General features: G+C 43.6%; 1 long non-coding RNA gene across 2 annotated transcripts; it reads right to left on the bottom strand.

Annotated features, from left to right (window-relative positions):
- Positions 1-889: 889 nt before the first annotated feature.
- LOC308462774 lies at positions 890-9265 on the bottom strand. 2 transcript variants are annotated; one of them, XR_013979339.1, is made up of 3 exons: positions 9123-9265; positions 5396-7401; positions 890-1118 (listed from the first exon to the last, which is right to left on the bottom strand). It is a non-coding gene; the product is annotated as an uncharacterized lncRNA (long non-coding RNA). The 2 variants fall into 2 exon arrangements; XR_013979340.1 differs by lacking the exon at positions 9123-9265 and adding an exon at positions 7977-8244.
- Between the last annotated feature and the right edge of the window lie 3685 nt (positions 9266-12950).

Here is a 12950-nt window from a genome sequence, read left to right as displayed (position 1 = left end):
CTCCACCAGAATTACACCATCTCATCCACTACTGCTAGAAGACATAGCCTCAGAAATCTAGCTTTCCATATATACACTACACTTCTGGCCAGTAATGTAGTGGCAAATTCAGAAGTTCGGTGTCCCTTTGTAATAATCACAGTCACTCCCCCTCATAGCCATGTCCCCTTTGAAGATTATAAAATAATCTTATATAATAAGAATAAGAAAAGAAGAAGAAGAAGAAGATATTCATTGCAGTGATCAAAGCAGATCTTCATGTGTTGCTTTCATATACAGTGGTACATCAGGTTACATATGCTTCAGGTTACAGACTCCGCTAACCCAGAAATAGTACCTCAGGTTAAGAACTTTGCTTCAGGATGAGAACAGAAATCGCGAAGCCGCGGCGCAGCAGCAGCGGGAGGCCCCATTAGCTAAAGTGGTACTTCAGGTTAAGACCAGTTTCAGATTAAGAACAGACTTCCGGAACGAATTAAGTACTTAACCCGAGGTACCACTGTAGATCTACTATTTTCTGTGCACACGCATGGGCAAATTGATTGGAAGTGCTCCAATATCTTCTTTTGGAGTGATTTAAGTTGTGTTTTCCAGTGTGACAACCAGGCGAGTGTCCAGTTAATCACAGTTCAGACATACAGAACTTGATGACTCTGAAGGATTCCCAAGCCAAGGAAATGATGTCATTCAATCTCATTTTTAAAAGACTCTCTGAGGGCTCGGCTAGACTGGGAAAGGAAAAGCAATTTATATGTGTTGTATGTGCGATATAACATTGTGCCACCAGATGGCGATGTGGAGTCCCATTTTTCTCTACCTGTTTTCCCTGTTTAAATTTACAACGCTTTAAACTGAAGCGCTTCTTTGATGTGTCTAGATCCAGCCTAATTGTTTGTGACAGGAAGAGTAGGGACCAGTGCTATTTTTCTAGAAAAAGAGGTGCAGAACTCACCACGAACGCCTCCCTTGTTCTCTTATAATGGCAATGGCGCCCACCTGAGAGGTGCCAGAACTGAGTTGCAGTGAGTTCTGGCTTAAGAAAAGCCCTGTTAGGGACACTGCCCAATCCTAATCCTGAAGAACTCTTGTAAGTGTCCTTCTTAGGAAATAGGCAGAACCTGCAAAAGACCAACGAGCGCATAAGACAAACATCTTTATTTCCAACATCTCTGCCACAAAGAACTGTGATCAGAAATTGACTCTGACCTGTCAATCACAACCAGCTATCCTGCTCACTTTCCCTGCTCTCTGACCAAGGCTGTTTTCCATACAGTAAATTTGGTTTCATGTTTTGCCAAAGGGAAAGTCTGCTTTTTCTTCTGTTTTGCAGCAACCATGTAAACACAGCTGAACCAAGCCTTTTGGAGAGACTTGATTGGGTGAGTCTTGTAAAGATCTCACCTTGCATTGGCCAAGCACAAATACACACCGACTTGGGGTTCATGCACACCCCAAATAATGGAAATAACATGTCCTTTGCATGCCTGATTGTATTGCAAAAAGGATGCTGTTGAGTTGCTTCGCCTCGTCCTATCTCATGGTTTTCCCTTGCATTGTTTCATCAAAAGTGATGCACGTGTTCTGTTTATCATAAATAAACACACAGCTTCCTTGAAAGCACTTTTCTCTTTTTGCAAAGAGCGGCTCCCTTGCTACCTCCAGTAACTTGCCACTGTGCAGCTTAAAGGAGGCTGTGCCATGTGTCAATTTTTACGCATGTGAGTTTCCTCTCCCTTTGTCTCCTTGCAGGAGACCATAGTGATGGGGGTTCTGCCTCATTTTTCATGCTAGCTTTGCTGTTCCATTTTCGCCAGTAATGAAGGTGACTGCCAGAATCTGGAGGACACCAGGCGCAAAAATTCAGCTGGCAGGTTGTTTTGGCCTCTTTTAAGCAACGCAATCTCAGGTTAGAAGATGGTAATTAGAAAGGCGGGTGGGGAATGAAATCGTCTCCATTTTTTGTGCCTCTTACATTTTCTATGCTCTCATGTTCAGTTCAGTGATCTTGATTCACTACATAGGCTGTAGCTCAGTGATAGAGCAACTGCTTTGCATGCAGAAGGTGAGAGCAGAGACCCTTTCCTGCCTGGAACCCGCGAGAGCCACTCGCATCCAGTGCACATACGGTTAGAATGAGACCTTTAGAGACCCTAAGCGCTGAAAAGGTTATGGTGCTCACCATAACAAAAATAATGCTGAACCCCAAACTGAATTTTATTCTTCAAATTTTTATCTTTCAGTCTGTGTTAGCGAATTGTAAGGAAACCTAACAAAGTTCTGATTTTCCCCATCACAATCACTTTGATGATTTTAAATACAGTGGTACTTCTAATTGCATTCACCTCTGGTTACGTATCCTTCAGGATATGTACACGACAAACCCGGAAGTATTTTTCCGGGTATCGCCATGCGCACATGCGCAGAAGCACTCTACACAACGTGTGCATGCACAGAAGCGCAAAACCGCACCGCGCACGTGCGCAGAAGCAGCACCTCCATTGTGAATTCCTCGGGATGCAACTGGAGCTCCGGAACAGATCCTGTTTGCAACCGGAGGTACCACTGTGTGTGTACACACACACACACACACACACACACACACACACAATGTCTATTTTTAAAAAAATAAAATCTCATTTTTCTGTGTGCACTCCTGACTTGCTGCTGCCCTCAGCACAGGCTTGGTCTGCCTATTGCTTAAGACTGTACTGAGCTAGGTGGACCAATGGTCTGACTTTGGAAAAGGCAGCTTTCTGTGTTCCTCTCTTCCTAATTGATCTTGCACTTCAAAGAGAGCACTGATAATTTTTTATTTCACAAAGTCCTCCATGTCTGCCCCACATACGGGCAAACACAAAAAAACCCCAAACCAATTTGTATTGAGTAAAATACCTCAGTCATTCATTCAACTTGTTGTTAAATCTGGGCTTGTGTAGACAATGGGAGATGGAGCACCAAAAGATTTACTGTATTTTTTGCTCTATAAGACTCACTTTTTCCCTTCTAAAAAGTAAGGGGAAATGTGTGTGCATCTTATGGAGCGAATGCAGGCTGTGCAGCTATCCCAGAAGCCAGAACAGCGAGAGGGATTGCTGTTTTCACTGTGCAGCGATCCCTCTTGTTGTTCTGGCTTCTGAGATTCAGAATATTCTTTTTCTTGTTTTCCTCCTCCAAAAACTAGGTGCGTCTTGTGATCTGGTGCGTCTTATAGAGCGAAAAATACAGTAAGTGCTAAGATTCCTAGAACCGTGTTATTACTTTGTTCCAGAAAATTGGAAAGACACTTAGCCTTCATTCTTAGATGTATTTCTTTACCATCTTGTTCATTTTTTAAAAAGTTGACTCTGACTTTCTGTTTAAGGCTAAATCAGTACCATACATATAAAGCAATATTGGATGCCATCTGCATTGTCCATTTAAAGCAGTATATACCACTTTAAACACTCTTGGCTTCCCCCAAGAATCCTTTGAACAACAGTTTGTTAAGAGTGCTGAGAGTTGTTAGGAGACCCCTATCCCCCTCACAGAGATCCCTGGGAAGAAGGATTGATTGGAGAGAGTTGGGTTGAGTGAGGCCATTCTAGCCTTCCCTCTCCCCACACCCTGGCATTCACCTGATTTGGCGGTGTGATTAATAACTGCAACATTTTGGGGACATGCTGTCTGTCTTTCTGAGAGTGCTTTGAACTACAGATCAGCACAAATCTCTACAAATCAAGTTGTGGCAAGCCCGTCTGTCTTGTAGTGATTTATAGCTGCTTCAACCCAATCCATACAGGATACAAATCAGCCCAAATCAGTTCAGGATTCAGCTGAATCCAGTTCACTTAGCTTGTTCCCAGGTAAGTGGGTTCAGGATTTCCTCCTTAGTCATTGATATAGATACTTCGTATCAAGAGTGAAAGTGCTTTTCCTTCCTGGGTCAAATGAGTTGCACATGTTTTTGTTTTTTTGACTGAGGTATCACTACTAGATGTGATCCCCTCACTCTTGTGGGGAGAGCTGTAGGTCAGTGCTTTACAGCTGCTTTACATACAGAAGTCATAGGTTCAGTTACCAGGTGAATCTGGAAGGAACCCATACCTGAAATTTTAAGGAGTGTCATTGGTAGCCAGTGGTGATAATAATGGGCTACATGATCTGACTCAGCTTCCTATGTTAGTGTAAGAGCTTTTCTTGAACAGTACAGTATTTTGCTCCATTAGAGGAGGTTTCTTTTGCCTTGTTAACCAATGGCGGATCTACAGTAGTTGTTTATAACGTTAAAAATGTGTTATTAAAATGTGATATCAGAGGGTGCTGCAGAGCAGAAAGCCACCAGCAAAAGGAAACTGCCATCAAATGTTATAGAATGTTATTTTTAATAATGTTTAGAAGATCAATGTAGATCCAGCCCCAGTTACCATTATACATATTAAAACAGGGTTAGGAAAGCATTTTAAGAGTATCTTCCCCAAAAAACAGAGTCCTTTTTTGTTGGGGATAATTCAGGTGGAAATTCCCAGGTGTCAGAAAAGGTTCTTTATGTATGCCACTACTGCAGCCCCAAAATGGAAAACGAGCGAGGTCTCAACTAAAGAAGAATGGCAACTTAAACTGATGGAATATGCGCACCTTGCAGTCTTAACATATAGAATCAGAGAACAAGAAGAAGATACGTTTAAAGAAGATTGGGAAATGCTTATTGACTATATGGGGGGAAATTGTGTACACTTGAAAATGCTGGCAGCATAACGATAAATTCAACAGTGTAAATAAGGATGTAATAATGGAATACTGAATGGTTTCGTTTATGTAAAATATGCAGGGATTTAGGGTATGCAAAATGAACCATGGAAAGAAAAGAAGGGAAGTCATTGATGTTGTAAGGATGTTTAAATGAGTATTTGAAATGGTAAAACAGAAAATCTAACAAAAATTATATATATATTTGAAAAAAGGAAAGTGTTTTGAGCCTTCTGGGAGCCATAAGCCAGTGGTGGGCGGGGCCAGTTGCAGATGTGGGTGGAGCCGTATGTGCAACTTTTACTTTGGTACAGTAGGCTAGTTTCGACATGCACACTCACAGCCTCCTCTCTCTCATCCATCCAGACAAGCAAGAGACATTACTGGCATTCCGGGACACCTTCCAGGCAGGAGAAAACACCTGGGATGTGAGAAAGGGTCTTGGGAGAGTTCTCAGGGCAAGAGACAGAGATCTCAAGGGAACCATATTTGGTTCCAGGGCTTGAATTCCCCCCCACACACTTTTTTTAAAAGGAAGTCTGCAGAGTCCAAGTTTGCTCAGGGTGATTTGAAGCAGACAGGCAGGAGGCTTGCTGCCAGTGACAAGCTGCTATCACCTGGCACCATATCAAATGCAAAAATGTTTGAGCATCAAATCTGTCTGTCTCACCATGACTTGAAGGAGAGACGCATTAAGAAAGCACTGTCAGTCGCACGGATCTTGATGGGCAACTACACCTTGGGATGTGGCTTGCCTGTCAGGTTACGAAATGTCCTCTCTGGTACTGTTTCTGAAAGTCAAGAACCAAGTGGGTAAATTACAATTTGTGCTCCCAACTAAGATTGGCTGTCAGCAATTTGGGGTGGGGGAGAAGGTAGGTAAGTAATTTCTGTCTTCCAGCCGACCTGCACACTGCTACTTTTCCTTTCGCATGGAGATGGATTTGTCCCCTGGAGGCTAAATAAATAAATGCAAAACTAGGTCTGGAAACCTGATCTCTGCCCTAGCCTTGAGAGATCACTGCTATTTTAGAGAATTTGCATTTTTGATATTTCAGAGAATTTTTCAATGTTGCTCACCCTTGGGGGATGTAAGAAGGCATCGTTTTCTGTTCTGCCCTGTGTTTGTCAGATACAGCGCTGTCTCCATGCTGCTGCAGGTTGCCTTTGACCAAAAACTACCTAACTTGCATAATTTAATGACATAAATTCCTCTGTCATTACGTTGTTCCACGCCCAGGAAACACTGGGCAGATGGAAGGGGGAAAACATATGTTGTGTTTCATTTGCAGATTGAAAGCAGCAGCAACAATGAATGCTAATAAAATAATTTTTCTGTACTATAGGTAACAATGCCTTCAGCTCTCTTAAAGCCCTATACAAAAATACAACAACTCTGTTCTCTGTTTTCATTGAAAAGTTTTTTTTTAATTTTATTTACTTTCATAGTATCCTCACAAAAGATTTTGAATTTTCATGCTTGCCGAGAAACCATTGCATGATCTCACTGCTTCCCCTGCTTCATCAGTTAACAATCTGATCCTATCCGAATTCACTCAGAGTTAAGCTCTGCTGTGTTCATTGGGGCCTACTCCCAACTATGCATGAAGAAGATCCCAAGCTGAACAGAATTTCTTTGGAGAAGCCCATGGTTATATGTGTGGCGATCACACAGGGTCCCCGGACGTTTCACCGTCCATTGATCCCTGTGCCACCACTTTATTTCTCGCTGCCACCACCCAGGCCCTACCTGGGACAATACTGAGTCCAGTCAGGTTTAAATTGGAACATAAACTTCAGTTTATTTATTGCAGTTTAACAAGCATGTGGTTTCATAAACGGTATCAGTCAATTACATTCATAGGGTGCCTATCCAGACCTATAACTTCCGCTACCTGCTCTCACTCACTAAACCACCTCTCTGATATTTACTTGTCTTCCTAGCTCCTAACTGTTCCTGACTCAGCCTATTTCACTACACTAACTCAACCTACCCACAGAGTCTATCCCAATTCACTCCAACCAACCACTCAACTCCCAACGAACTCTTCCCTTTGCCCCTCGCAGAGCTGGTTTTATAGTCCCTCTGACTCCACCCCCCAGGGTTCTGATTGGGTAACCTGTTTAACTATTTCACCTCCAGCACTCTCATATGTTAACATCACAATATGTTCAGTGGTTCTGCATGCAAAAGGTCCCAGTTTCAACTCCCCGAATCTTTAGGTTGAACTGATCAACCCTCTCGCTTATAATCCCAGACAGCCCATGCTGCTCCATTGTGGACAGCTCTGGGCTTGACTCTGCATAGGTCAGCTTCATGTATTTATTGATGAATTTCCTGGCACAAACTTTGCACTCTGTGATGTACTCCACTTAGGGCAAAGTGGGGCATTCAAACTGAGAGAATGATGAATTTGGTTTGCTGGAATGTGAGGCTGCAGGATGGCGGTCGTCCCTCGCACATAGTAATTTCTCCACAGTCTGCAGTCTCCATGAAAATACTAATCAAAGACAGATGCTTCCCTTGTTATAAATAATCACTGCTCCTTGCACGGGCCAGGAAGAAGAAGGGGGACCATGTTGTTTAGACTGGTGTTACTTAACTTTCTTGGACCTCTGCATCCCTTGCCTGTCCTTTTTCATCTTCCCCCTGTCTTTCTAATTTTCGCTATTCACCTGAGGAAATAAAAGGAGCAGGGAAAATATCTCTTGGCACAATCTGAAGCCCCACCGGATTACCCTATACAGTGAAATTAAATGCACATGACATGAGAAAAGGGTGTGTGTGTGTGTGTGTCTTTTTATTTTCTTTTTTTAATAGGGGAAAGAATAACAATCAGGACTTATTCCCAGACCAAAATCTTCCCTGTACTTTCCCCAGGTCTTTATGAGACGGAGACCTTTTCCTGCAAACAAACCAGCCCCACTAATGAGATTCTTTGGGCTAGATCCCAAAGTGCTACTTTAAGACATGTTCAGAGGCTTGTGCACACTCAGGAAGGTTTCCCCCCCACCCCACCCAAAATAAAATAAAATGAAACAAATCGTCTTTAAACTGTAGACCCCTCATGCAGCATAAAACTCAACTTTGGAAATTCCTCAGCTGTGTCTTTCTACGTTATGCATCAGAGCAAGAATAAGAAGTGGGCTGCTGTTAACCACTAAATATTTACACTGAAGGGAGGGATATAAATTATTGCTACTATTTTTTTTAACATCATCATCATCATCATCATTGATTTACTAATCACCTTATGAACCACCATGATGTATTAGGGCTGCCATACGTCCAGATTTTCCAAGGCAGAATTGACGCCCAGGGGAATTTCTGAAATGTGGCGCTTTGTCCTCGATCTTAGGCAAGTCAATCGGAAAATCGTGTTTTTTGGCTTTTTTGGGGGGGGTGTCCTGAAATAAGGTGAAATATATTCAGAGTCGAGAGTGGATTTCATGCTCTTTATTCAGCTCATAGTGGTGAGGAGGAATGAATGTCCCCTCAAAGTATCTGCTTTATATACATTATTTACACAATGGGCTGCACGTGATTAGTTAATTCTGGAATTCTCCTGTAGGCCAATCAGGTTGTGGATTCACTTCCATCTGGAGCCGGATTGGGTGGCTCCTGCAAACCAATCATACTGCTGCATTGTTCTAGGACCAATCAGACTGCTGGATTTTGGATCCTATTGTTCTAGGACCAATCAGACTGCTGGATTTTGGATCCTATTCAACTCAGTACATAACAATAGGTGTATGCATAAGATAATTAAAAAGCCAAAGCAACAAATACATTTAATACAAGATCAGAACACTAACAAGTGGGTGCTCATGGTAAAGACCCTTTGAACCAGCAGGGAAAACCTGCTGGACACAATTTGCTGGTCTAGATATGTGACTAGGCTTTTCCAGGCTGCATACTCACTGGCATTCTTCGGGGTCCAAAGGGTGAGGGAGTGGAATGTCACCCTTACAGTGGGTCCATTAACCCAGGGTCTCCTGCTGAGTGACCTTAAGCTCTCTCACGGTGCCTTGAAGATATGCATGTGATTTTATGTTACGGAAATTACGGGGGGGGGGGGGCACATCTTTAAAGTTAAATGTTACAAATATTAAGCCTGAGTGTATCCTTTCAACCTGACAGCTCAGGGAAGTTACCTAGCTTTAAAAATAATATAAAATCAACTACTTTGCCAGTTTCCTCCATTCCAAAACTATTTGCCCCTTGAAAAAGGACTCCAGGAAGTTCCCAGAGGTGACGATTGCTGGGCTCATTGCTAGCCAAGGCAAGCCAAATCTCATCACCTGACTTGCCTCGGGCTCCAGACATGCAAAGGAACTTCTATTGTGCTTTTGGGTGGTGGGTACTTAAGACATATTTGTCTATGCTAATCTTATACCTGAGTCTTGCCCTGTCATGTCTGCTTATGCTAATCTTGTACCAAGGAGTTGTCTGGACATGTTTGCCAAGGTTAACCCCTCCCCTTTTGTGACATGTCAGTGATGTAGCAATGATGCTGTACAAACTGTATTCTGGGATATGGTGGGGAAGTTTGAAAAGTCTTTGTCCACCCCATCCTCAGGGTTCAAAATTCCTCTTTTGTACCTGTTGCGCAATAAACTGATCTATGGCTATTTGCTCCGGTTGGTGGCTGGACTCCTTCCTTTAGTCCGCAGGGACCTGCGGGCTCTGCCCGACGAGTTGGGTGACTGAGCAGCCTCACACCTAGATTTTTCTGTAACATTTTATAAAACCAACCAGTTGGGCAAGGGGACTGTTTTGCACTTCTCAATCCCCCACGACTGAACCTTCTTGACTCCCCCATTTTTTGTCATCATCGTCCCCCCAGCATTTCCTATCAGAAGAAGGACGAGTATCACCAGCAGGACGCAGCATACACACCCTCCCTAAAAAACCCCCCACTACCAATCCTGATTTTATTTTATTTTATTCTTTGGTAGATTTACAAAAACTAAAACACTCACCAATCATGAATTTTAGAAAGGGGCACGATTAGACGTGGAAGTACAAAGCATTTTTTAAAAATAAAAAATTCAGAACTCTTTGAAATCCACTCTACAGTGGTACCTCAGGTTAAGAACTTAATTCATTCTGGAGGTCCATTCTTAACCTGAAACTGTTCTTAAGCTGAAGCACCACTCTAGCTAATGGGGCCTCCTGTTGCCGCTGCGCCGCCGCTGCACGATTTCTGTTCTCATCCTGAAGCAAAGTTCTTAACCCGAGGTACTATTTCTGGGTTAGTGGAATCTGTAACCTGAAGCGTCTGTAACCTGAAGTGTTATGTACTGAAGTTCTCACCGTGGGCCAGCAGGGGGATACTGTAGATAGTTATGCAAATGAAGGATCGAAAAGTGACGTTCAGTGATTGGATAGTTTTGTATGCAAATGAAGGATCGAAAAGTGACGTTCAGTGATTGGATAGTTTTAGAAAATGGCAACAGTTGCATTGTTCTGGAGCTCTATATAAGCAGGCTGACTGAGCTCCTCAGCTAGTTCTGTTCTGGCATCTGAATAAAGAAGAGCTGTTTAAAGAACCGCTGTGTCGTCTGACATGTTCGCCCACAACTTAACACGAAGCGTCTGTAACTCAAGGTACCACTGTGCTCCCCCTTTCTTCCTGCTCAGGGTGGACTGCCCTTCAGAGCTGGCGCGGCACATGGGGCTGGCATTCGACGGCCACAGCCTGTCCCTCTCTCCAGTAGCCACTACAAGCAGTCCAAAAGAGGAGGCTTGTGGCGGCCAAGGAGAGGCAATGGATTCTCCGACTTGTTTACAGCAACCATTAATATTAATACAACATTTCAGTAGCTCTCTGTTCTTCAGCAGCATCACTTTCTAGATTTAATATCCAATTCAAGCAAACAGATAGCTGATAAGCATCCAGTCAAAGCTGGGAGGCCCAGCTTATCAAAATCCGTCTCCTTAAAAATTGCTTCAAATTCAGGAATGGTTGCTGCACACAGACAAACACAAGTCCTTCTCATATTTCAGCATGAAGCTCCCAGAAAAGCATTTTTCAGGGAGATAAGAGGAGTCCGATGAATCAGAAAGCTGTTGGTTTTGGATGGGTTTCTTTCTCACTTCACACAAAATATCCCCCCCTTTCTTCTGCAGATAGTAGAATCTGTGCACCTGGAGCTATCTATATTTCCGTCTTGATGTCCAAGACAGTACAGTGGTACCTTGGGTTAAGTACTTAATTCGTTCCTGAGGTCCGTACTTAACCTGAAACTGTTCTTAACCTGAAGCACCACTTTAGCTAATGGAGCCTCCCGCTGCTGCTGCGCCGCCGGAGCACAATTTCTGTTCTCTTCCTGAAGCAAAGTTCTTAACCTGAGGTACTATTTCTGGGTTAGCAGAGTCTGTAACCTGAAGCGTATGTAACCTGAAGCGTATGTAACCCGAGGTACCACTTTAGTGGGAAAGCTGTAGTCCTGCGAATGTTGATGGAAGCCTGGACTCCACCTACCATCATCCCCTATCATTGGCCATGTTGGCGGAGACAGATGGGATTTGGAGTCCCACAAGATCAGGGGAATGAATTTTCCCTGCCTGTTGTTTAGCTCTGCAATCCAAGACTGTGGTTATGAATGATGTTGTCAGAGGCACTTACAGACATATTTCAAGCATTCTTCAGTCAGGGAGCAAGGAACACGGACACATTGCTACATTTGGAACGCAAATGTAGTATCAAAGTGTTTTCAATGTACAGTCGTACCTTGGTTGTCGAACAGACTGCGTTCCGGGAATCCGTTCGACTTCCGGAACTGTTCAAAAACCAAGACACAGCTTCCAATTGGCTGCAGGAGTGTCCTGCAGCCAATCGGAAGCCGCGCCGGATGTTCGGCTTCCGAAAATCGTTCAAAAACTGGAACACTCACTTCCGGTTTCTGATCCTTCAGGAGCCGAAATGTACAAGTTCCAGGGCTTTGAACAACCAAGGTATGACCATATGGTGTGAACACAGTCAGTCTTCCCCATTCTGGAGAGGAGTATTTCTATTTAAATTACAGCCGTTGTTTCTAAATGTGTGTTTCTACATATACATAAGCATAGGCAGATATTATGCAAATCTCTGTCCTGTTCTGTTCTCCCTTTTGCAGTTGCATTTCCGCTTTTTGACAATGTGCAAATGACCGCACTAAATATACCCTTGATTCATCCGAAGTTAGCGACAAGAAATAGACCTCATCTTTCTACCCCACGAACAACCTTCCAGAAACTATTTAAGGATACCAAATGGTTTTCATTCTCTGAATTATTTCCTCTTAAATTAAACCTGCAATATGTCACTTTGTTTCTGTTTTAAAGCTTGTGCAAACATTCTCTCTCTGGAGACTGATGCATGGTTAATTCCTTCTCCAGAACCAGGGGCGGGAGAGACCCCTTTTAGGCCAAGGGCCACGTTTCCTCATCAGCAACCTTCTGGGGGCCACACCTCAGCGGTGGGAGGGGCCAGAGACAAAAATGGGTGGAGCCATAGAAGCCACTTTCTTTTCTGTAGCAGGCTTAGGCTACATTTCAGCCATTGAAGGCAGATGGTTCTAAACACACACACCATCTAGCAAGCAAGGAACATTATCACAGGGCACCCTTTAGTGAGTTCAAAGAGGCCCTTTAGGGGCAACGCACTCGACAAGAGGGCAGAGCAGGTATTGCAGGAGCATTATTTGGGAAAGGGGCATGGCTACCACCACCAAATCCCAGGACTCAGCTACATTAGTAAAGAAATGATTTCAATGCGCTATAAACATGCAACACCTGATGGCGCCAGAGAGCAGGAAATTTTTATATGCGTTTTTCCATAGGGTTTTTTTTGTTTTGTTATAACTAATTTCTGACTTGAGGGACACGGGTGGCGCTGTGGGTTAAACCACAAAGCCTAGGACTTGCCAATCAGAAGGTCAGTGGTTCGAATCCCTGCGACGGGGTGAGCTTGGTCCCAGCTCCTGCCAACCTAGCAGTTCGAAAGCACATCAAAGTGCAAGTAGATAAATAGGCACCGCTCCGGCAGGAAGGTAAACGGCATTTCCGTGCGCTGCTCTGGTTTGCCAGAAGTGGCTTAGTCATGCTGGCCACATGACCCGGAAGCTTTATGCTGGCTCCCTCAGCCAATAAAGCGAGATGAGCGCCGCAACTCCAGAGGTGGTCACGACTGGACCTAATGGTCAGGGGTACCTTTACCTTTACTTATTTTCTGACTTAT

This window comes from Podarcis pityusensis, assembly GCF_964106645.2.
Source record: "Podarcis pityusensis genome assembly, chromosome: 14".
In the NCBI taxonomy this organism is placed as follows: Eukaryota; Metazoa; Chordata; class Lepidosauria; order Squamata; family Lacertidae; genus Podarcis; species Podarcis pityusensis.
This window is presented reverse-complemented; position numbering and strand designations above follow the sequence as displayed.